General features: G+C 37.3%; 1 long non-coding RNA gene across 1 annotated transcript in view; it reads left to right on the top strand.

The window, feature by feature from the left end:
- Positions 1-18,877, top strand: part of LOC116660042 — a 47,928-nt gene extending 29,051 nt beyond the window's left edge. Inside the window, exons 2-3 of the long non-coding RNA XR_004315392.1 lie at positions 12,234-12,298; positions 17,245-18,877. This is a non-coding gene — a long non-coding RNA (uncharacterized LOC116660042). The remainder of the gene's footprint in view (positions 1-12,233; positions 12,299-17,244) is intronic.
- Positions 18,878-22,117: the final 3,240 nt, after the last annotated feature.

Here is a 22,117-nt window from a genome sequence, read left to right as displayed (position 1 = left end):
AAAGATGAAGAGGATATTAGAATGGGCATTACATAACAGTAAAGCCCATAGCAGAAAAAGTAGAATTTAGACACCTTGAAGGCAAAACTGCTGGTATACTGTCCTTTTGGGTCACTCCCACAAAGAACTCAGCAGAAGTGCTCAGAGAATATTGGGCACTCAAGAAATGTCACTGACTGACAATAAGTGGACTCCTTGACTGGGAAAAAGAGAAAAAACATCATCAATGTAAGTTTTATTTGGTTTCAATGTTCCATAGGAGAACTTTTTCTTGGCCATGGGTTCAACATATTCATTTTAAAGGCTGACTATTAAAATAACAGACTTGGCTTATCTTCACCCTTTCAGCCTAAGCCATTTTATAGTGGGGGTTTTTTGTTGTCTTATCAACCAGAGAGTCTACTGTTGACTTAAAGCTAAATTAGGGGCTTTACATTTAGAAATAAGAGTATTTTGGCCAAATACATGTATATAAAAAAACAGGCATTTTATAAATTTAAGAATTAGTATTCTTATAAATCAAGAAGATTCATTAGTTTGAGTTTTTTTAACTAAAAACAAATTTCAAAAAATTATTACAATCATGAGTTGGTGCTATTTATTTGGTTTTCTACCATGGTATGATAGCACTGCTTTATAATGACTTAAATTTTAAAAAGTACATTTATTATTATAAAAATTTATTGTCTTGAATATCTTAATTTCCCCTATACAAAAACTGAATAGCTCTTTCTGGCCATTCTCAGTAGATACAAATTGACTACTTTATGTAACCAAAGTCCTTCCACTAGGAAAAAAATGTGTTGTGCCACCTTCTCTGTATAGTCTTTCATAATTCATCCTGATCAAAGTAGTAAGCAGAGCTGAGAGCATGATAAGCTCACAGAGGTTTCCCAAAGTAATCAATGAAGCACCAATGATATCTCAAAAAATAGCTGCAGGGCAATCAGTGGTGCTTTACAGTTACAAATATGCTGGGCAAAAATAGATTCTCTTTTTTTCCTGGGTATTAAGCACTTGTTTCCAGGTATTTAACTGACCCGTTAATTCTGCAGTTCTGTAAGTTCCACTCACAGAGAAACTGAATGTTCACTTTCTTTAGGGACTGACTGCTGGCCATACCTTAAGCTATCACTTCCTACTAAATACAATAATGCTCACCTCCTGCTGTGAGTCATTCACATGCTTAAAGACAAATCCTATTTTTATAGAACATTCCTCAGGCTAGTTGGTCAGGCCTAAGTGGTTCTTCCTTGGGCTGAGCATTGTGAGATGATCATGTTTAGCCTTCTCACATTTTTAAATTAAAATAAAGAAACTTGAATAAAGTGTGTTGCTTTCTTTACAAATTTTAAGTCATGTACTTTTAGTTAAAATAAGGAAGATATAAGAAGAGCTACTTTATTTGGACCAGTTTTTTTTTTTTTAACAATCCTGAATTATTAATGTAAATTTAAGAGTTCAGGAAGCAAAACAGTGTAAATTTATATTTGACTGAAAGTCAAGGAGTACTTTGTGTAAGTGTCACTGATAGCGTTGGTTAAGACCACTCGCCTTAATCAACTACAAACGAGGGAAACTACCAGATGCTCTGAAACACAATGAATCATATCCAAGTCTGTGAATTCATCATTTCAAACCTGGCATTTGCCATATCAATGCTTCCCACTTGAAAGATTTCTAGAAAAGCTTGTTTCTATTTGTAGGATATCTAATGGTATAAGTAGTCACATAATTCAAAGAAATATTAAGTCTGCCTCATAACAAAGCAGAAGTAAATTCTATAGTTTTCTTTGAGTTAAATTGTGTTTTTTAAATAAATTTTATTTTGGAATAATTTTTAAACTTACAAAAAGGTTGCAAAGATAGTACAGAGAGTTCCTTCATACCCCGCATCTAGTTTCTCTATAATTAACATTTTACATTGCCATGGCACATTATTCAAAATAAGAAACTGACAATAGGTACATTTATTAGTTTCCTAAGGTTGCTGTGACAAATTACTACAACCTTGGTAGCTTAAAACAAGAGACTTATTCGCTCACAGTTCTGGAGGCCAAAAGACCAAAATCAAGGTGTCCCCAGGACCATACTTCTCTAAAGACTTTTGGGGAGAGTCTGCTCTTTGCCTTTTCCAGCTTCTGGTAGTTGCTGGAATTTCTTGGTTTTAGGGCTCCAATCTCCAATCTCTGCCTCCATGATCACGTTGCCTCCTCTTCTGTGTGTTTGTGTTTCTCTTATAAGATCACTTGTCACTGAACTTAGAACTACCCAGATAATTCAGAATGACTTCTCAACTACATTTGCAAAGATACTATTTCCAAATAAAGTAGCATTCACAGGCTCTGGGGATCAGGACACTGACATATCCACTGAAGGGGCCACCATCCAATCCACCACATTATATATTATTAAATGAACTCCAAAAGGTTTATCCATCAGTGTCATCTTCCTGTTCCAGGACCCAATCCAGAGCATCACCATGCATTTAGTTATGATATCTCCCGTCTCCTCGTTTGTGACAGTTCCCTAGACCTCCCTTGTTTTTCATGACCTGAAGAGTCTTGAGGGGTACTGGCCAGCTATCCCATAGAAAATCCTTCAACCTGAGTTTGTCTGATGCCTTTCTCATAATCAGACTGGGTTTACAGGTTTGAGGGGGAAGAATCTTACAGAAACAAAGTGCTCCTCTAACCACATCACATCAGGGGTACGTGATGTCCACATGACATCACTGGGGATGTTACCTTTCATCACTTGTTTAAGGTAGTTTCTGCTAGGTTTTACTATTATTTTTCCTTCTCCTACTCTGTTCTACAGAATTGAGTCATTAAGTCTAGCCCAAGGTGGGTAGCAGGATGGGGCCAGGGATTAAGCTTCACCTTCTATAAAGCAAAATAACAACGTATATTATTTGTAATTCTTCTGTAACTTCTCCCCCATTATTTAATCATTTATTCATATCAGTATAGATGCATACATATTTATTTTATGCTTTGGGTTATAATCCAATATTACATTTCCTATTTTGTCACTTAAATTGTTCCACTTGCAGCCTTTGGGAGTTTTTTCATGTTGGCTCCTGTGTCCATTAGATTTTTTTTTTTTTTTTTGAGGACTTATTCACTTTCTGGCACTACAAGATATCTCAGGCTTACCTTGTATTTATGGTTTACTTTTTAAAGCAAAATAAAATATTAAACACTCAACAGTTAGGTTTTGCTTATCTGGAATAAGAAAGGGCACTCACCTATTAGTACCGCTTGGAATTTAGTTAGTAAAAACAGTGGCACAGTTTCATAAAGTAATGATTAAACAAACAGCCAAGTTAAAAAGTTATGTGAGATAAATAACTACTTTTCTTACAACTACAATATTCATGCCTCAAGCAGAAGACAAGCATGTAACACTGAATTCTAATAATAGAGTGAGCAGCCTTTGACTCCAGCACAACCTCAGCTGAGATTGTCAGTTCCCTCTTGGTGCAAACCTCGATTATCTGTAGACTTGGCACTCCCTTCTCACTTGCTTTTAACTTTTGTCAGTGTTTGTAAATGTAGCAATGCTGCTTTCTCATAAAACTACCAATTGAATAATACATTGTTTTCATGTAACAGTTTTCATTTAAGAGCCTTTGAGACCCTAGAAAATTTTGAAGTGTAGGTATAGGTCACGTACACCAGAAATGAAGTGAAACAAAGCTGCCTGTGGAAGCCTATGACTATACACATGGAATAAACAGCATCATGAAGGATTCCAACTTGTGTATTTGGTAATATTCTCCCAAGAAGAGGGGAGCAAAGAGGTATTTCCCTGATTATCGTTAGACTTTCTGGGAGGCAGACTATATTTACCCAACACTGCTTGGTCAACAGCACAACAAAACAGGCCAACAGGCCACAACTAAGGTGCTATATAGCAATACGAGTAACTTCAACAACATATGACATTTTACTGTTTTTCAAAACATATATACACACATTTCATCACCAAATAGCTCTGGCACGTGGGCAAGAAAACTATCCAATATATTATCTCCACTGTAGGGTTGAGAAAGTCTGCAGGAAGACAAGCTGAATTTCTTGGTGCAATCATAGTCATTTACTTACAGAGTACAAGGATTCAGGTGTGTTTTCTGAATCATTTTGTATTAACAAAATATAAACAGAAAATCACAAAATGCACAATACATCTAAAATGCCCTTTAACGTTCTTATGGGACATATGAGGGTAATCCCAATGTGAAGTATAAAGGCAGCTACTAAAACCTAGGTTTCCTCTAAACCCCACTTGCATTTATATGACCCAATGCACTTACAGCCTAATTAACCAGATAGTTTTCCAAAATTTAGTCTGGCATGTAACAGATATTCTAAATTCTTAAAATGTCATTTCAAGGAAATTATGTGTGCATTAATGTCAAGGTGGAAAAATATGGTGTTTCTTCCTTTAAAACAAGAAGTGATTTCAATAATATATATTTTAGAAGATATGCATTGTAAGATTTTAAATGGAGAGATATGACATGTGCTCTTTTTTTTTTAGCATGGAATATTTTTAAAATAGTGTATTTTGCCTTGTTATTTCCACAAAAGCATTTAGCAACCTTTCATATTTTCAACATCATTTCTTGACAAGACAAAGAGACTTGTAAGCTGTGGGTGGCACTCTAAAATAATCAGAGGAGTGCCATAAGAAAGAACATCATGACAGCTGTTAGAATGTTCACCAATTGCACTTCTCTGAGAATCAGAAGATATGTCTTTATGACTATTTATGATATAGAGTGATTTTATTTTTGATACCCAAATGAAGTCATTAATTCTGAAGGACAGGGCCTCACCACTAATGCAGTCACCTTTAAAAGTAAAGGAAAGAGAAAATTAGACAGTCACCTTGTTTAGGAATGTTTTCCTCTGCTTGTCACATTAGTGTTCTTTAATCTTCTCTTTAAGACAAATGTAACCTAAAATATCACTGAATATGAATTGTGGGTAACTCTCTGAAGAATCAATCTAATGTACTTTGATGTTTGGTTTTTAAATGCAGTTAAGAAATTACCATCCCCAAAACTGTTAATTGATGTTAAAACTGACAATTATTCTGTTTCCTTTCTTCATCAGAGTGCTGGTGAATGCTTAATTCTCTTTGGATTTCCAGACTGTAAAAGTAACAGCATATAAATAAATCTGACTTCATCTCTTTCACTTCTGCCACAGACAGAGCATAACTGTTGTCATGGTACATCTTCCTACTTCCTCTTTTCACCTATCTGAGTCTTTATATTTAAAATAGGATTCAAGTAGACAATATATAGCTCTGTCTTATTTTTTTATTCACTGATCATCTCTGTCTTTTTATTAGAGTATTCAGACCATTCAAAGTTTAAGTGATTATTGATATAATTGGATAAATATCTACCATGTTTCTAACTTCTATTCCTTGCATTTGTTTCCCCTCTTTTTCTGCATTTTCTCAGTTTAATTGGATATTTTATTTTATTTTTATTTTTCATTGAAGTGTCAGTTTCTGGAGTACAGCATTATACCCCAGTCATGCATGTATATAAACACATACATTTGTTTTCATATTCTTTTTCATTAAATGTTATTACAAAATATTGAATATATTTCCCTGTGCTATACAGAAGAAATTTATTTTTTATCTGTTTTTATATACAGTGGTTAACATTTGCAAATCTCATAATGGAAGGGGTGGTAAGGTATAAATTTGGGAGTTTGAGATCTGCAAATGTTAACTGAGCATTTTAAATGATACGATTTTATCTCCTCCCTTACTATATCAACTATACTTCTTTTTAAAATTTTTGTTTCCTTAGAGTATGTAATTTTTTTAAATTAAGTTCACATTTTAAATACCACATCAAGTATCTGATAACAGAGTACTCCCAATTGTTCCCTGTCATTTCTTAACGACAATGCTCTTACAGTGGAATGAGTTGTATCTCTTTAAAATCTGTATGTTGAAGGCCTTACCTCCAACGTGAAAGTACTTAGAGACGGGTCCTCTGGGTGATAATTAGACTTAGAAGTCATGAGCGGCCCTCGTGCTGGGGAAGACCAGAGCTGTCCCTCTTTCTCAACCAGGTGAGGACACAGGAATAAAGGAGCTGTCTGCAAGCCTGTAAGAGGATCCCCAACCAGGAACCAAGCTGAACAGCACTTCTGTCCTAAATTCACCAGCTCCCTGAACATTGATAAATAAATACTCGTTGTTTAAGCCACCCAGTCTGTGGTATTTGTTATAGCAGTCCGAGCAGACCAGTACACTATCATTTATTTCACTTAATCATAAACTATAATCACAGTGTTATTATTATGAAGACTTTTTTTAATAGCAGTTTTAGGTTTACAACAAAACTATCAGGAAGGCACAGAAATTTCCCATATACTCCCTCTCCACACATATGCATAGCCATTATTTTTATTTACCAGAGTGGTACTTTTTTTTTTTTTAATAACTAAGGATGAACGTACTTTGACACATCATAATCACCAAAGTCCACAGTTCACCTAGTCTGGACAAAAGCATAATGACAGATATTCATCAGCATGAAGGCTTTGAACCTCTTTTCAAGGGAAAAAAGAGATTCCATATGCCATTCTGGAGTAGCAAAGTTTTTTAGAGCAGTGAAAATACTTTGTTATTATTATTAATTTAAACAACGCTATTAATTTTTAGATCAATTAAGAATAAGAAAAGTGAAAGATTTTTGCCTTCCTTTACTCCTGCTCCAATGGTCTTCCTCTCTTTATGTATCATTTTTCTTCTTCCTGAAGAACTACTTGCAACATTTGTTTCAAAGCACATCACCTGGTGATGAATACCCTAAGTCTCTGTTTGAGAAAGTCTTTATTTATCCTCTACTTTTGAAGGATAATTTCTCCTGACGTAGAATTTTTAATTAGTAGGGGTTTTATTGTTCTTTCTTTCTTTGCTCTCTCCATTCCACTCTCTTCCTGCTTACATGGTTTCTGATGAGAATTCTGTCATTCTTATCCTTTTCCTTCTTAAGTAGAGTGTTTCTCCACCTCTGGCTTCTTTCAAGGTTTTGTTTTCTGCAGTTTGAATGATATCCTTGAGTGTAAATTTTTGATAGTTATCATATTTACCCTTCCGGGTGCTCTGAGTTAACCAGATTTGTGATTTGATGTCTATCCTAATTTTCACAAGTTTGCAGCCATCATTACTTCAAATATTTCTTCTACTTCCGGCTCTCTTTTTTCTCCCTCTGGAAATCTAATTAGATGTGTGTGATACCTTTTATAATTGTCCCACAGTTCTTGAATGTTCTATTATTATTTTCTCCTCTTTGCATTGTAGTTTAGAACATTTCTACTGACATACATTTAAGGTCACAAATTCTTTCCTCAGCTGTGTCTTGTCTACTAATGATCCTATCAAAGGTATTTTTTTACTTCCTTTACCCTATTTTTTTTATTTCTAGAACTTCCTTTTTAAAAAAACTTTTCAGGCCACATTGGATATCCTGGGCAGGAGTCCTGGAGGCACCTGAACTTCAATAAACACTTCCTCTAAGGTCTGGTACACTGGCCCCACGGTGGGTGTCCACATGGAAGCACCCCATTGCCCTCCTCAAACGGGGCCAACATATTCCAGTCACCTCCCAGCTGCAGTAGCACCACAGAATTTCCTTTTGATTCTTTTTTAGAGTTTTCATTTCTCTGCCAACATTATCCACCTGTTTTTATCTGTTGTCCAGCTTTTTCAATCAGAGACTTTAACATTTAATCATCATTATTTTACATTCCCTGTCTGCTAATTCCTAAATCTATGTCATTCTGAGTCTGGTTCTGATGGTTGCTTTGTCTCTGTTTTTATTTCACATGCCTTGTAATTTTTTAATTACAAAAGATTCATTTTTAATTAATAGAGATAATCTCTCTGTCTCTATCTCTATCCCTGTATCCACGGCCGTTGGTGTGTGGATTTACAGTAATCTGGCTAGAAGCTGAGCTATATTTAGTGTTTGCTGTAGCCATAGAGGTCAGAGACTTCAAACTATTCCAGTGTTCTTTGTGTGTATCTATGGCTGCCTTCGTGTTTCCTTAAGAACGCCTTTTCAGATAGAATCAGTGTCTTTCAGCCCTTTCATCTGTAATCCACTGTTACTACACTGGAGTCCTGCAGGCATAGTGCTAAGCTGTCAGGGGTAGGAAGCATTTTAGAATTGCGTGATTAAATCTTTGCTTTTAGTTGGCATATTTTCCTGGGATGTCACCATCACCTGTGTTTCTTAGCTTTTTTTCCCTCCTTCAATGGTGATACCAGGCTAGAGGGGGCTGAAGTCAGAGAAGTACCTTTCCCCCAGGTAGGATATGTCCCCAGGGGTCTTTTCCCCCAAATTCTTGGCCTTTATTATAGAGAAGGCTCTGGGCATATTTTATAAGGATTACTCTTCCCTTCCTTCTGCCAGAGCCATAAGAGACTCTCTCTCTCAGTCTTTCATCATGAGGTCCTGGTGGGAGTCTAAACTCCATCTGGAGTGCAGAGACTCCCCTAACATTAGGGTTTCCAGGACTGTCTCACTCTCAAATCATTCCACACTCTACCTCTAGCAATTTATCACAATTTACCATTTATGTGTTCCTATAAGTCTTTGGCTCCCACTACTTCTGCTCCAAGTAAGCTGGTCTTGGCCACGGTTCTATGCACTTGCCTGTGATTCTCTGTATTCATCTGTCTCTCCAGATTTAGGGATGGTGGTTTGCCCTGCAACCCACCCAGCTCTCTGCTAGATCCAAGAAAGGTTGCTGGATTTCAGTTTTTCAGCTTCCTGTTTTAAGGACAGAGGGATGACCTCCAGCCTTTTATGTATCAGGGGAAGCTGTAACAGAAGTCTCTATATTTAGCGTTAGAACATTTTTCACTCGGTAAGCTCCTCACTCAGGGCAGTCCATTGGAATGTATCATTCTCTTATTCTACAAAGAGCCAAGTGTTCTACATTTAGGCAGCCCTAGCTTTGAATTATTGAAGTCAGATATTTAGCCATTCTCTTAAATCTAAAAGGTATTTAGACTATTTCATCAATCCTGATAATAGATTTCAAAAATTAGTAACAGCCATTAACAGAATTCTGGACTACTGGCATGTCAGAGGCTGAGCTGAATTATTCTGCACATCACAGTGTAAAGTGGTTTTTAAGAAGCCCAATCCCTAGACGTTATTTATGCTGTGTACACAATGTGTGTGTGTGTTCGCCCCTTCAGTAACTTCAGATCCATTTTCCAATCTTTTCTGCCCTCCTATGTGCCCTGGGACCTGATACACGTGGACTAAATCAAAATGCTCCCTTGCCTTCTGGCTTCTGGTTGGACTCATCAAAGTCTAAGAATTCAGATGGAAGGGAAAGGATGATGTTGAGGTATTAATTCTCTCAGCTCACTCTCTATGTGTTACCTCAAACTGAGAACATCCCTCAGAGATCACAGCTCCTGTCCAGTGTGGACCTTCCCATAGGAATCTCCCTTTTAGAGTTTTCAACAGCTCCCCCCTTTGCTGCCCATTCATGTTTGGGGTTATAAAAGCCCAAATACCTATGCACCTGATCTCTAGGTAAATTTTAAGTTTTGGGGGGAAGGGTACAGCTCAAGTGGTAGAGTGCATACTTAGCATGCATGAGGTCCTGGGTTCAATCCTCACTACCTCCTCCAAGAATGAATAAATAAATAATTACCTCCCCCCACACACAAAAACAAGCTTAAGTTTTTAAGACAGAAAAATACACAACCCAGGACATACTGTGATAGTGCCATTCCCACAGTGCCTGTTCTTTCTCCCCACTTGTTTCCTGAGGTGATAGCACAGCATATTAGTGTGTCTAACGGAAGAAGGAATCATGTTTTGGCTGTTTCAAAAGTAACATTTACATAGAAAAGATAATGGCCTAGTTAAACACTTTACATTTATGAGCCAGGACCAGCAGCTCTGCTCTTGTCTCCAGGAGGCAATTAGTTCTATTAGTCTTTTAGTTGCCGGAAATTCCTTCCAAATTCTGGCACTGTTATCCGACCTACCCTGGGTGTTGTAAATTTTAGCTTTTATTTTTATATTACTGGAAAGTTAAGAGAGAATGTTAGGCACTATTTTAAACCCAAAGGTAAATGTTGAATTAGTAATGACTATTATTATTTATTATAAATAAACCAAAACCATTTTACCCTCTCACGTAAGGCCCAACACAGACTGGCACCAACTAACCTCTGTATCTGTACTCTATCTTGAGCTAAACTACCTAGATATCCCTGGACGTACCAAGATCTCTGACTTTGTTTTGTTACCTTCTATTAGGATTTCCTTAGCTCTAACTCTACCTATTGAAATTCTACACTTTATTCAAGGATCATCATGAATAGCAACTCGTCTATGAAATATATTCTGATACCTTCAAGAAGATACTCTCCCTTTTTTGAACAATTACTGTACATTATTTATTTCTCTCATTATCTTTTCACCACACACACACACACACAGAATCAATTCCCATTAATTGCTGTAGTTACGTAAGTTCCACAGAGGTGCACTGAACACTGAATTAGCGAATACTGAACTCCCTAGGGAAATGCAGGATTAATTTCCTGTAAGCCTTTGGTCACAATATTTTTGTCCTCATTTTGATCAATACATAACCTTGTTTTTTGTGTGTTTCTGTTTAAAGACACGTTATTTAGTATATATTTTTGGTTCATTAGCACTGAACTCACACTCGACAACAGCAGAGCTTCATGCTTGAATGAAGGTCATCTATCACACTGTATTTTCTCCACAAGGCACATCACAGCCTCCCTGCACTTAGGAACACTAGACAGCCCTTCAGCACTACTTGGGGCCCATTTTAAACAATAAAGCCACCAAAAGAAGCACAAAGTTGAAAAAATACAGCACCAAATGAACTGTTAAAAGGAGCTCGTTAACAGTGTGAGAGCTAAAACAAGAAGGCAGAGTGTCTCCTTGTTCAACCTCAGTGGGGAACATGCATGTCAGGAGACTCAAATTTTCTGCCACTCTACACATGTCTATTAATGACTGAAAAACACCATGATTATTTATCTCTGGTATTTCAAATAAATTTTAGTGATTAAGCAAATTTGCAAATAAGGCATCTGTGAATAATGAGGATAGACACCTCTATGTGTGTGTGTATTAGGCATGTGGATGTATAAAGTTGGGGCTCACAATCTGGAAACGAAGATTAAAAATAGACTTATGCTCACAATATGGTATAAAATATGCAAGAAGAAAGCACACGGTACTATGAGCTCTCATAATGAGGGTACCTAACTAAGCATCAAGGTTCAGGAAACGTTTCATGGAAAAAGTAACCTGTGAGCTGAATCCAGCAGGACAGTTACAGCAGAAAATCTCTGGTGTCTTGTTTCATAGCATCTAGTACAGTGCTGGGTACATTATAAGTAAACAGTAAGGATAAAGCTTTGATTAGTAAGGTCTACTTAGGTTACAAACATAAAATAGGAGAAAAAAATATTTTGCCTGACTGTAACCTGGATATACAATTAGTCCTAAAAAGACCCATTTCAGTTACTGTAACTACTGAGGCACAGCACAGCACTTTCCTGTTGGACAGACATCATGCATGATGACATCACGCGTGGCTAAATGGGGGCAGGCAGAGCAGCAGCAAGACAGAGAGCAGCCAAAATCTGGGGAGACTCACCCATCATGCAAAAGGAGAGCAGACTGAGGAGTCATGAGTAGAAGGATAACCAGTTGTGGCATCCTAAAAAGAAGGCAGGTGTTTCATACTGGAGGAAGTGGTAATTACTGGAAAGATTCCTAGTAAGAAGAATGAAAAGCATCCACTAGATTTCACAGCTCGAAGATCACTGTTGACCTTGGCAGAAGCAATTCCAAGAGAGAATTCAAGGTAGAAGCCAGATTGCAAAATTGAGTGTGTGATTTGTTCCCTAACTCCAGTCACACTGGCCTTTTTCAGCTTTTCAAACATGTCAGGCTCCTTCTGGATAAAGGTCTCAAGGTTCTCTCCCTTCTCCTTATCTGTTAATTCCTTCTTAGATTTAATTTTCTCATCTGCAAGGTCTTTCCTGAACACCACGTGCCATGCACTATATTTGGTCATCCTGTACGTATTCTTATTGCTCCCTATCACTGATTCTCATTCCACGTCAATCTGATTATTTGAATAATGTCTACCTCCCCTTCCCACCACTAGACGAAGACTGGGACCACGTCTCACTTTCCTGACAAGGGAATCCGTGGCACCTACTGACATTCCTGGTATGTGATTTTTGCTCAACTAGTAAGTATTCCCTATATAAAGGCTAAAAATTCATTGAATTTATTCATTCATTTTGTTTCCCTGCCAAGCCTTGTATATGCAAATACTCATTAAATGTGTTCAAGTAATCACACAACAGTTAGTTAAACTGCAATGAAAAAACTAATAGAAAATATCTGGAAGGTCACATGGCATCTAGACTCTCACCCAACCACTGCACATTCACTTTGTTCATGACTGTATCCCCTTTACCCAGAATCATGTCTGGCACAGAATGATGCACAATTTTTGTAATTAGTAAATACAGGATTGAATGGATGTAAAATTATAATGCATTATCATCCAATCTATACCTGAAGTTTATAAACTTACAAGGCAAATTTCAAAAAAAATTAGAAAAACAGCAGCTTCTACAATGATTCTATAAGGCAAGGGGATCATTTCAAAGGAAATTCTGGCTCTTATTGTAACCTACAGCATAAGAAGATGAAGAGGCACCTTTAGAAATCAAGGTGGCATAACAAGAATCTTTCTAATAGGTTCAAATTCAAAAAGTTATGAACAGTAAATGCAAGATTTGCACGTGACTAAGGATACATATGAAAGAGAATTATGAGTATTGCTTAAGACACGCTAAAGCCAGAGGAAAGGAAAAATATAAAAAATAAAAAATTAAGAAAAAAGGATTTTAGATTATAGGTATATAGAGCTATAAGAACCAAATAAAATAAATAGAGTTTAAGATCACACATCAGCATACAGAGCTTAAGATCATCAGTATCGCCAGCCACAAAGGAAATGTAAATTAAAAGCACAAGTAAGATATTACTGCATGCCCACTAGAATGGCTAAAGAAATAAGACTGACATTAGCAAGCACTGGTGAAAATACGGAGCAACTAGATCTCTTATATATCGTTGGTGGGGATGTAAAAGGGTACAGCCACTTTGGAAACACATTTGGCAGTTTCCTACAAAATTAAATGTAAACTTACATTATGACCCACTCCAGTCCTGGATATTCATACAAGAGAAATGAAAACTTTTATCTACAAAATGATTTGTACTTAAAAGTTCACAGCAGCTCTGTTAATAACAGCGCCAAACCAGAAACAGCTCAAATATCCATCAGTGAATAAACAAATTATGCCATACAATGGAATGCATCTCAGAAAATAAAACAGAAATGGATCGCATATACACTCCACAATATGGATAAGCCTCAAAAATACTGAAGTGAAAGAAGCCAGAATAAAAGACCACATGCTGTATGGTCCCATTTATATGAAGGTCTAGAACAGACAAAGCCAAACCATAGTGACAGAAATTAGGTCACGGGCTGCTTGGGGTGGGTTATGGTCCAAGCTATGCTGCAAGTTTATAAACTTACCTATAAACCTACTTATCATTGGGAAAGAACAAAAGAAAATGTTTTGGAGTGATGGAAATGTTCTATATCCAATATACAATGGTGGTTACATGGCTATATATATTGGTCAAAATTATTTTACTGCACATTTAAAATGAGTTCATTAAAAATCTGAATCACTATGCTGTACACCTGAGACTAACAATACTGTAAACCAATTACACTTCAATGTTTCAAAAACTGTATTAAAGGAAATAATTTAGTATTTAAATAAGTTTGGAAACAGCCCGGGATTCTGGATGTGATAGCTAAAAAATAAAAAGTACATTCATTTTACTGCATGCAAATTGTACCCCAAAAAATTTTATGAAAAATTTAAATCATACAGTAACTGAAAATGGAGAGAAAAGAAAAATTCTCAACTTCTATTTTGTTTCTACTCTTTAAACATTAAGGGACATTTATTGTATTTAACATTGATAGAAAAAAATCAAGACCAAATTCGATGAGAAGATTGTACAAAAGCATCTAGCTCTTCCAAATAAGTTCAAGTTTTAAAACACAGAAGTACTCCTAGTATATTTTGGTGAAGGTTTTCGTTGACAAAAGCAGAATTCACTCTACTAGTTTAGACCATACTATGGACTGAATTGTGCCCCCCCCCCCCAATTCACACACTGAAGCCCCAAACCTTAGTGTGGCTCTATTTGGAGATGGGATCTTTACTGGAGTAATTAAGGTCATGAGAATAGGGCCCTGATCCAATAGAGTCAGCGTCCTCATAGAAAGAGACACCAGAGAGCTTGTTCCCTCTCTCTGCCATGTGAGGACGCAGCAAGGAAGTGGCCATCTGCAAGCCAGACATAGAGCTCTCATCAGATACTGACCCTGTCGGACCTGCGTCTGGAACTTCACAGCCTCCAGAACTATGAGAAAATAAATTTCTGTTGTTTAAGCTACCTAGTTCACGGCATTTTGTTACGGTAGCCTAAGCAGATTAATACAAACTGAAACGGCTTTATTATAGGGTACTAGATTATTTACAGAATCTCTGGCAGGGCAAGGAAACTACTTCTGGTTGCCACTCAGGGATCTGTCACTTAACCCTCTTCCAGAGCATCCCAGGGAAACCAGGTATCTCCAACACATCCAGCCTTTCCCCCTTGTGATCACTGCCTCAGTTACCTCCTTTCATTCTTTAGTCTCCCATGGGGGTGTCTGCCTGGCAGAGCCCAGGTGGGCCAGTCCACAGAATCCCCAGGTTGCTGTTGGTAAGACTTCTGAGCTGCTTTCCAGATACTCCCAAAAGTTCTTTAAGGAAAAACTGAAGAAAAACGGAAAATATTCTATAGTTGAAAAGGGGACCAAAGAATCAAGACCAGGCCAGAGAGCCTGATGTTCCTTTGCCAAATTTCAAAAGGATAAGCTCTGAGCCTTTAACGGAAAAGAGTAATAATTACTGAAGACTACGAGTTTTATTATAAACTAGGTTTCTCAAGAATGGTCTGACTGTTCTCATAACGACATTCAAGAGTCTCCCATACCGTATTTTGCGCAGGATTGAAGTACGGTCAATTACAATGTGTCAGTCTCTGGTATACAGCACAATGTCCCAGTCTGGTTACTGGGGAAAGGGAGTGGGAGGGAATAAATGAGAAACATTTTTAATATGAACACACACATACACACACACATTAGCTTGTCAAATTTGCAAATGGACACAGCATAGAGGCATAAGTTAAAGAGACAGCCTCTGACACTGTATTTAATTATTTTTTCCTGCTGCTTTAACAGGAACTTTTGCTCCACTATCCCCCACACCACCCAGCTGGAAACGGAAAGAGTGCTGGGATGGGATGAAAAGATCACTTCCAAAATGTATCTGTTTGATCTTAGCAATTCATTTCACCTCTATGAGACTCTAGTTTATCATTTGAACACAAGGACCATTTCCAAGGACCATTTCAGCTCTCAAGCCCCATGATTCTTATGAAGCCTCTGGGGTTTGGCAGCACTTTGGTTTTTTCTGAAAAAAGTTTTTAATCTGCTCTTACCTATGAGTTTTATGAAGCTATCCTATTGATATGTTACTGAGCATTTGGAAATTCTTGGTTACAAAGGACTAATAAAGAACAGACAAAACACAAATAAAGTGCCTTTTCTGAAACATCTCTGTTCAAGACCCCAGCTCAGAGCACTGTGCCTCTTCGTATACCCAGGGAATGATTTTAAAACTAAAATCAAACAAACAAAAAACTGGAGGAAGGCGAAAGAATGAGGGAGATTATAAATTGGGTTTGAAATCTTCTAGTGACTAGCCTACACCTAGAACTTTTTAACAACAAAAATGATCTTTAAATTATATTGTGGGTTCACATCCCTCTGACTGAATTACCAGAGAAGGCTTAAGCTGAAACGAATTCAGTGAGCATGGAAAAAATTCTGGTAACCTCTCAGACTGTTTCCATGGCTGGCTTGAGAAAGGGTGACCATCCAATTTCCCCTTCTTTCTCACAACAATCCTCATCACAAGTGCTGCCTTGATATTTAACCACAGTGCATACCCCACTGACATTCTGAGCTCTCTGCAATTAGATCAACTGGCTATTTTTATTACTTCATTTTATATCTTTCAGAAAAACCAACTCACCTGGGACTTGTGGAATTCTGAAAGCCATAAAGCAGTAGTTCACATAGGAAGAGAATTGAGACATGAATGACTTACATCTTAACATTAGATACACAACAATAATTATAAAATTTTGTTGGGTGATAGAAAGTGAGAACAGAGCTGTTTTGGTTTAGTTTCAGTTTCATTTCTTTCACAGATTCTGAATCTTTAGGTTCTGGAGAACACAATCCCCTTTTATCCTCCTTGCATGAACACGGTCCTGCTAGTTGAAAGCTCACAAACACCTGTGGTCAAAGTACTTGTTCAAATGATGCCAATATTCTCAGTCTTATTGTGAGAATGTTGATAAACCTTATTACATACATAACCCAACAGAGTCTAGACACTGTGAGAAAATTAATCAGAACAAGTAAAAATGCTGAATCCTCAAACTCATTTCCAAAATTAAAAACCATCTACCCTTAATTTAGATTCTATATATCTGTATACTTTCTGGTAAAGTACTTTATACAGCAGGTCCCCCTTACTCTTAGCGGTTATGTTCCAAGACCTCCAGTGAACGCCTGAAACTATGAGCAGCATCCAAGCCAACATATACACTAGTTTTTTTTCCTATACATACACACCTACGATAAAATTAAATTTATAAATTAGGCACAATAAGAGATTAACAACAATAACCAGAAATTACACAGATTATAACAATATATTGTAATAAAAATATGTGAATGTAGTGTCTCTCAAAATATCTTATTGTACAAATTTACCGCTAAGCACTTAAGTACTTAAGCACTTCACTAAGCACTTAAGCACTTGTCAGAAAACTGCAGTTTGAGCTGCGACAGCAAGACTAGCGCAAATTTCTCTTCATAATTTCCAGAAGATTCACTCTTACCATAGGTCTTCGCAACCTTGTCAAACGACTTCTTTTCTTTCCTTATTAAGCCACCTTTTCCCTCAAAGGAAGCACTTGGCGGCTTCTCTCCAGCATATCCGAACCGCCAGAATCACTCCTCTCGGCGTTCTGGAGCCATTATTAAGTAAATAATGGTTATTCGAACATAAGCGCTCGGATAGCAAGACGCCACCCTGAGAACCAAGATGGAGGCTGAGGTGAGGCGGGGATTTCCCAAAGTGCTGATTCACGCCGGAGAGCAACACGCGAGATTTCGCCGGGCTACTCAGAGGGCGCGAGATTTGAACCTTAACGAATCGCTCATTTGTTGAATTCTCCGTGGAGCATTTTTGGACTGTGGTTGACGGTGGGTAACTGAAATTGTGCATTAAGGGGGTGCTAACGTAAAATAAATTCATAAGTAATGATCCCTGGGCAAAGGCTGACAAAACTTTTTTTTTAATTTTTCAGTTTTATTAGGTAGAATTGTTACAGTTTGACTGCACGTATACACTATATGACAAAACTCTTTCTTGAGGCCATTTTCTCAGATTTACAGAGAGAAGAAATGATGGATATTAGCAGAGAATTTCTAGATTTGGGGCCCAGTAAAATTTGTGAAGAACCCAATTCATTTTCCCATATACCCTAAGGAGCCCCTTTTCCGCCATATGTGAAGCAGTGGGAGTAGAGAACTCACCTTGAACACCAAGTGTGTTCTATGATCGCGCATAAAAAGGGCCTTCAAATCCTTTTCCCCAGAATATTGCACATTTCGATGTAACGTCGCTTTTCACTGAAGCATCTTAAAACTGTTGAGTCCCTTGCTGCATTACCTGTTCTTCATATTCTGCCAAATGTGTCAAATGGACAGATTGCTCTGCCAGAGACAGTCAGATTTTGTCAAACTAAGAAAATTAAACCCAGGCCCTGCCATAAAAACACGGCTTATGAGTCTGCCGGATGCACCAGCGAAACTGGTTTCGCTCACAGCTGCACTCCCTCTTGGCATTTCAACGTTGGCCAAATGTTGATTCAAAGCATAACGGAATCAGAAATCGCTCAGGCAACCTCTGCTCCAGCTGACACAGCCGACTGCTTTCGGGTAAGTGGTGTTTGTCAACCCGCAGTCTGAATTGCTGACCATAAAACATGAGATAATGAACAAAAATTAGCTCCAGAAGAGAAGTTCTAGTTGTCTGAATTTGTCTTTTCCTGCTTTTTTGGCCCTTGGGAAATATAGGAATTCTTTACTTCATCCTTCATTGTGTTTTAGTATTTGGTGGGGGGCGGGGGTCTATATTCTAAATTGATTTGGTTTTCACGGAGGATTAGAATTCTAGTTGTATTATCATTGATAGCGTGATTCTGCAAGTTAATTTATGAGGTTAAGAATTCCCCATTGAAGAAATAGTCAAAGATTAGATACAAAAGAACACAGCCAGGTATTCAGGGGAGATATACTGTCTGGAGCACTTCCTTCTTGGGTATTTCTGGTTTGCTTTTGTCCTGGGGTATCTCATGTCTGTCTGATGTGCTCTGAAGGCTTATGGGTGAGCTCTGGATGGATTCTAAGGTTTCTGCATAAATCTCAGAATTCTTCATTTCCTCTGCATAAATATCCCAAAGAACAGATGGCTTGGAAATTATTGCATCACAAAGTAAGACAGAAATAGGAATGACCTTTCTCACTCAATTACTAACCATCGTTTGATGCTGGCTAATTTGAAAGTAGCAAAATGGTTACATCTACCTTTGGTCATAACTCAGCTTGCAGATAAATTGTACACATTGCCAGAAAGGTAAAACCTACACTGATACACCTGTGTACAAAACAGCGTTTTTCTGGAAAGAAAAGAAATGGCCAGTTTTTTTCAGTATTTAAATCAGTTCTACCTGTGTTTACCTTTTGCTTCCAACCAAAAGGTTAACTGGGACTCAATCTTCCAGAGCACTGAAAAACTGTGTTCATAATTACTATATTATTCTTCCTGGTTTTAATGTGTCAACCCCAACCCCTACTCCCAGTGAGGCTCAGTTTTTCCATCCCAATCAACTACTGGGATGGAAAAAGAATGTTCCCTACAGCCTGAAACTATGAATGCACTGCTTATTATAATTTGATAGAATTTAGTACGAACACATACATATGGGTGCCAAATTAAACAGCTATAAAATCACTGTAGAATTGGAATATGAAATAAAAAATCGTATCTTAAGTATCTCTCAGAGTTCATTCTTCCAAGAATAATTCTCTTTAATTAATTGGTTAGGTGTTTATTTAAGCCATTTCTTTAAATCCCAGGGCAGAGGCAACAATCTGTGTTCAATTTGTTTTCCTAAATGTAAGCTGGATTTAAACTGGAAATTTAAAGGTGAAATAAAGCTGTCAAACCTATTTTATAATGATTTTCCATTAATATAAAGTAAATGAATACCATAGAACTTTGAAGTTCAGCTAATACTGAGAATTGTGTTATTCATGTCTGTTTGCTGATTTTCCTCTTGTTTCTAATCTTTAGATAATTTACTCTCTATCCTTTTCATCTTCTTTTTCAGTCTGTTGAAGTAAAACAAACAATCTGTTCTGAAATCTTATTTGTTCTGAAATTAATGCTATCCAGCTATTAAACAGTGCCTCTTTTCTCTACACTTTGCCTTATAATTCTCTCAAGGCAATCTAGGTAATTATTCATTTGACCTTGAAGTTTTGACAACTTTTACTTGTTATGAGCCCATGAATTCAAGATCTAGAAAGATGGTCATTACCCCTGCATTACATTCAACCATATTACAGAAACAGAAGTGGTAAATATAATACACCAAAAGTTATGGGCTTTCTACTGAAGGGGCCCAGACAACTTCAGGTAAAGCACAGGAAGGGAAAAGAACCTTGAAGTGGTCATAGATGCAAAGAAAATATGTGAATGTAAGTTCTGATCTATGGAAGCTGAAGGAACTAGCAAGGACATAACCTGGTTTTATAGCTCAAGCATTTAAGGCATGGAACATAAAGCAGAACTGTGATTTGTAGCCACCACAAAACATACCTTTGCTGCTAATATCTGGCATCTTAACTGCCTTAGTTGGAAAACACTTTCTGTACTTCAGATTTGTTGTATTTCTATGCTATTGACAATTGGGTAGGTTGTCTATTAACCTCCTAAGAAAAGGATCCAACGCAATTTTACAAAAAAATTTAGTGAAATAGCTGTTAAAGAAGTAACAAAGTGTTTTTGGTCCTATGGTTTACTTAACAGAGTGAATGATTAAAATTTTCACAACTCTTTCAGTAGCTGAGCCTTTTCTTCAACTGAAATCACCCACAGGAGTCTAGTGTGTAGAACTGATTAAAATAATGTCAAGGCCCACCACGTTCTTCTCTAGGGCTTGTAATAGACCCCTTAAACACACACACACACACACACACACACACAAACACATACACACACACACAGTGAGTGTGGCCCCTGAGGAGACCCAAGGGGCCCATTTTGAAAATAACCCTACTAAATTGTCCCTCAAGATGTCCCTCTGGTCACTAATTATATGTTTGTTTGTTTCCTAAAGTGCTACTAGGGCTAAAAAAATTTTTTTAAAGATTAAGTAGACAGTACTTTTCAAGTGTCATTCTGTCATTGTCAAGTTTAATTTGCTCTTTGAAGGCATAATCGTATGGTCCATACTCTGGAGCCAGACTGCATGATTCCAAAACTTGGCTGTGACATTTACTAACTGGATGACCTTGGGGAAGTTACTTAATTTCTCTGAGCTTGTGTGTCCTAATGGATAAAGTGGTATAATAAATGTAACTACCTTCTTAGAGTTTTTGTTTTAAATGACTTAGTCCATATGGAGCCTTTACAAAAGAGCCTGGCACATAGTAAGCCCTCAATAAGTGCAGGCTACTAGTATTCAGTTCAATAAACCAAGTACTTACAATGAACAGGGCACTAAGAGTTTTAGATGGCAAAGGGAATCAGGTGATGCATAATCCTTACCTACAAGAAATTTACAGCATCCTTAGATAAGGACCCATGTGAGTGCTTAATTTATAAGCACTTATATAGCTAAACAGGAGTTTCTAAGTCTTATGAGGATCCAGATACCCAAAACATCGACCAGTTTACTTGGACTAAACTGAAAGAGAAGAGAATAGATGCAAAATGCTAATATAATTCCAGTGTCCATTTCATTACCATTGGCAGGCAAGAGCTCAGTAACTCCTAGGCTCTCTGATAAGCTGGAACATAGAATGGGAGCCCTCTGCCCTGTCTCCACAAGCCTATCAACAGGGCTTATGTGAGCCCAGGCAGAGAAGTTGCTGGCCCGTTGCACCAAAGTATAGAGCAAGAAAGCAGAAGAGGTCTTGCCTGAAGTGTGTTTTAGCTGGTAAAAATGCAAAGTGGTATGATCACTTTGGAAGACACTTTGGTGGTTTCTTACAAAACGAAATGTCCTCTTACCACACATTTCATCAATCACACTCAACAATAAAGTCTTTATTTTAAAAAAATGAAAAGAAAAATGATTAAAGAAAAGGTTATTTTTATATATACAATGGAATATTATTCAGCCTTAAAAAATAAGGAAATCCTGCCACTTGCAACAACATGAACAAACCTGGAGAACCTTATGCTAAATGAAATAGTAACATAAATTAGAGAAAGATGAATATTGTATGATCTCACTTAAAAGTCTAATGTAAAAAAAAGCTGAGCTCATAGAACCAGAGAGTAAGGAGCCCGGAGGGATAGGGAGATGTTGGTTAAAGGGTATAAATTATCAGTTATAAGATTAATAAGTTCTGGAGATCTAAGGTACAGCATGATAACTATAGTTAATAATGTTGCATACTTGAACTTTGCTTAGAGTATATCTTAAGTTTTCTCAGCACACACACACACACACAAAAGGTAACTA

Source organism: Camelus ferus, chromosome 26 (genome assembly GCF_009834535.1).
Source record: "Camelus ferus isolate YT-003-E chromosome 26, BCGSAC_Cfer_1.0, whole genome shotgun sequence".
Lineage (NCBI taxonomy): Eukaryota > Metazoa > Chordata > Mammalia > Artiodactyla > Camelidae > Camelus > Camelus ferus.
Note: the sequence above shows the minus strand (reverse complement) of the source record. Positions and strands in the feature narration are given on the sequence as shown.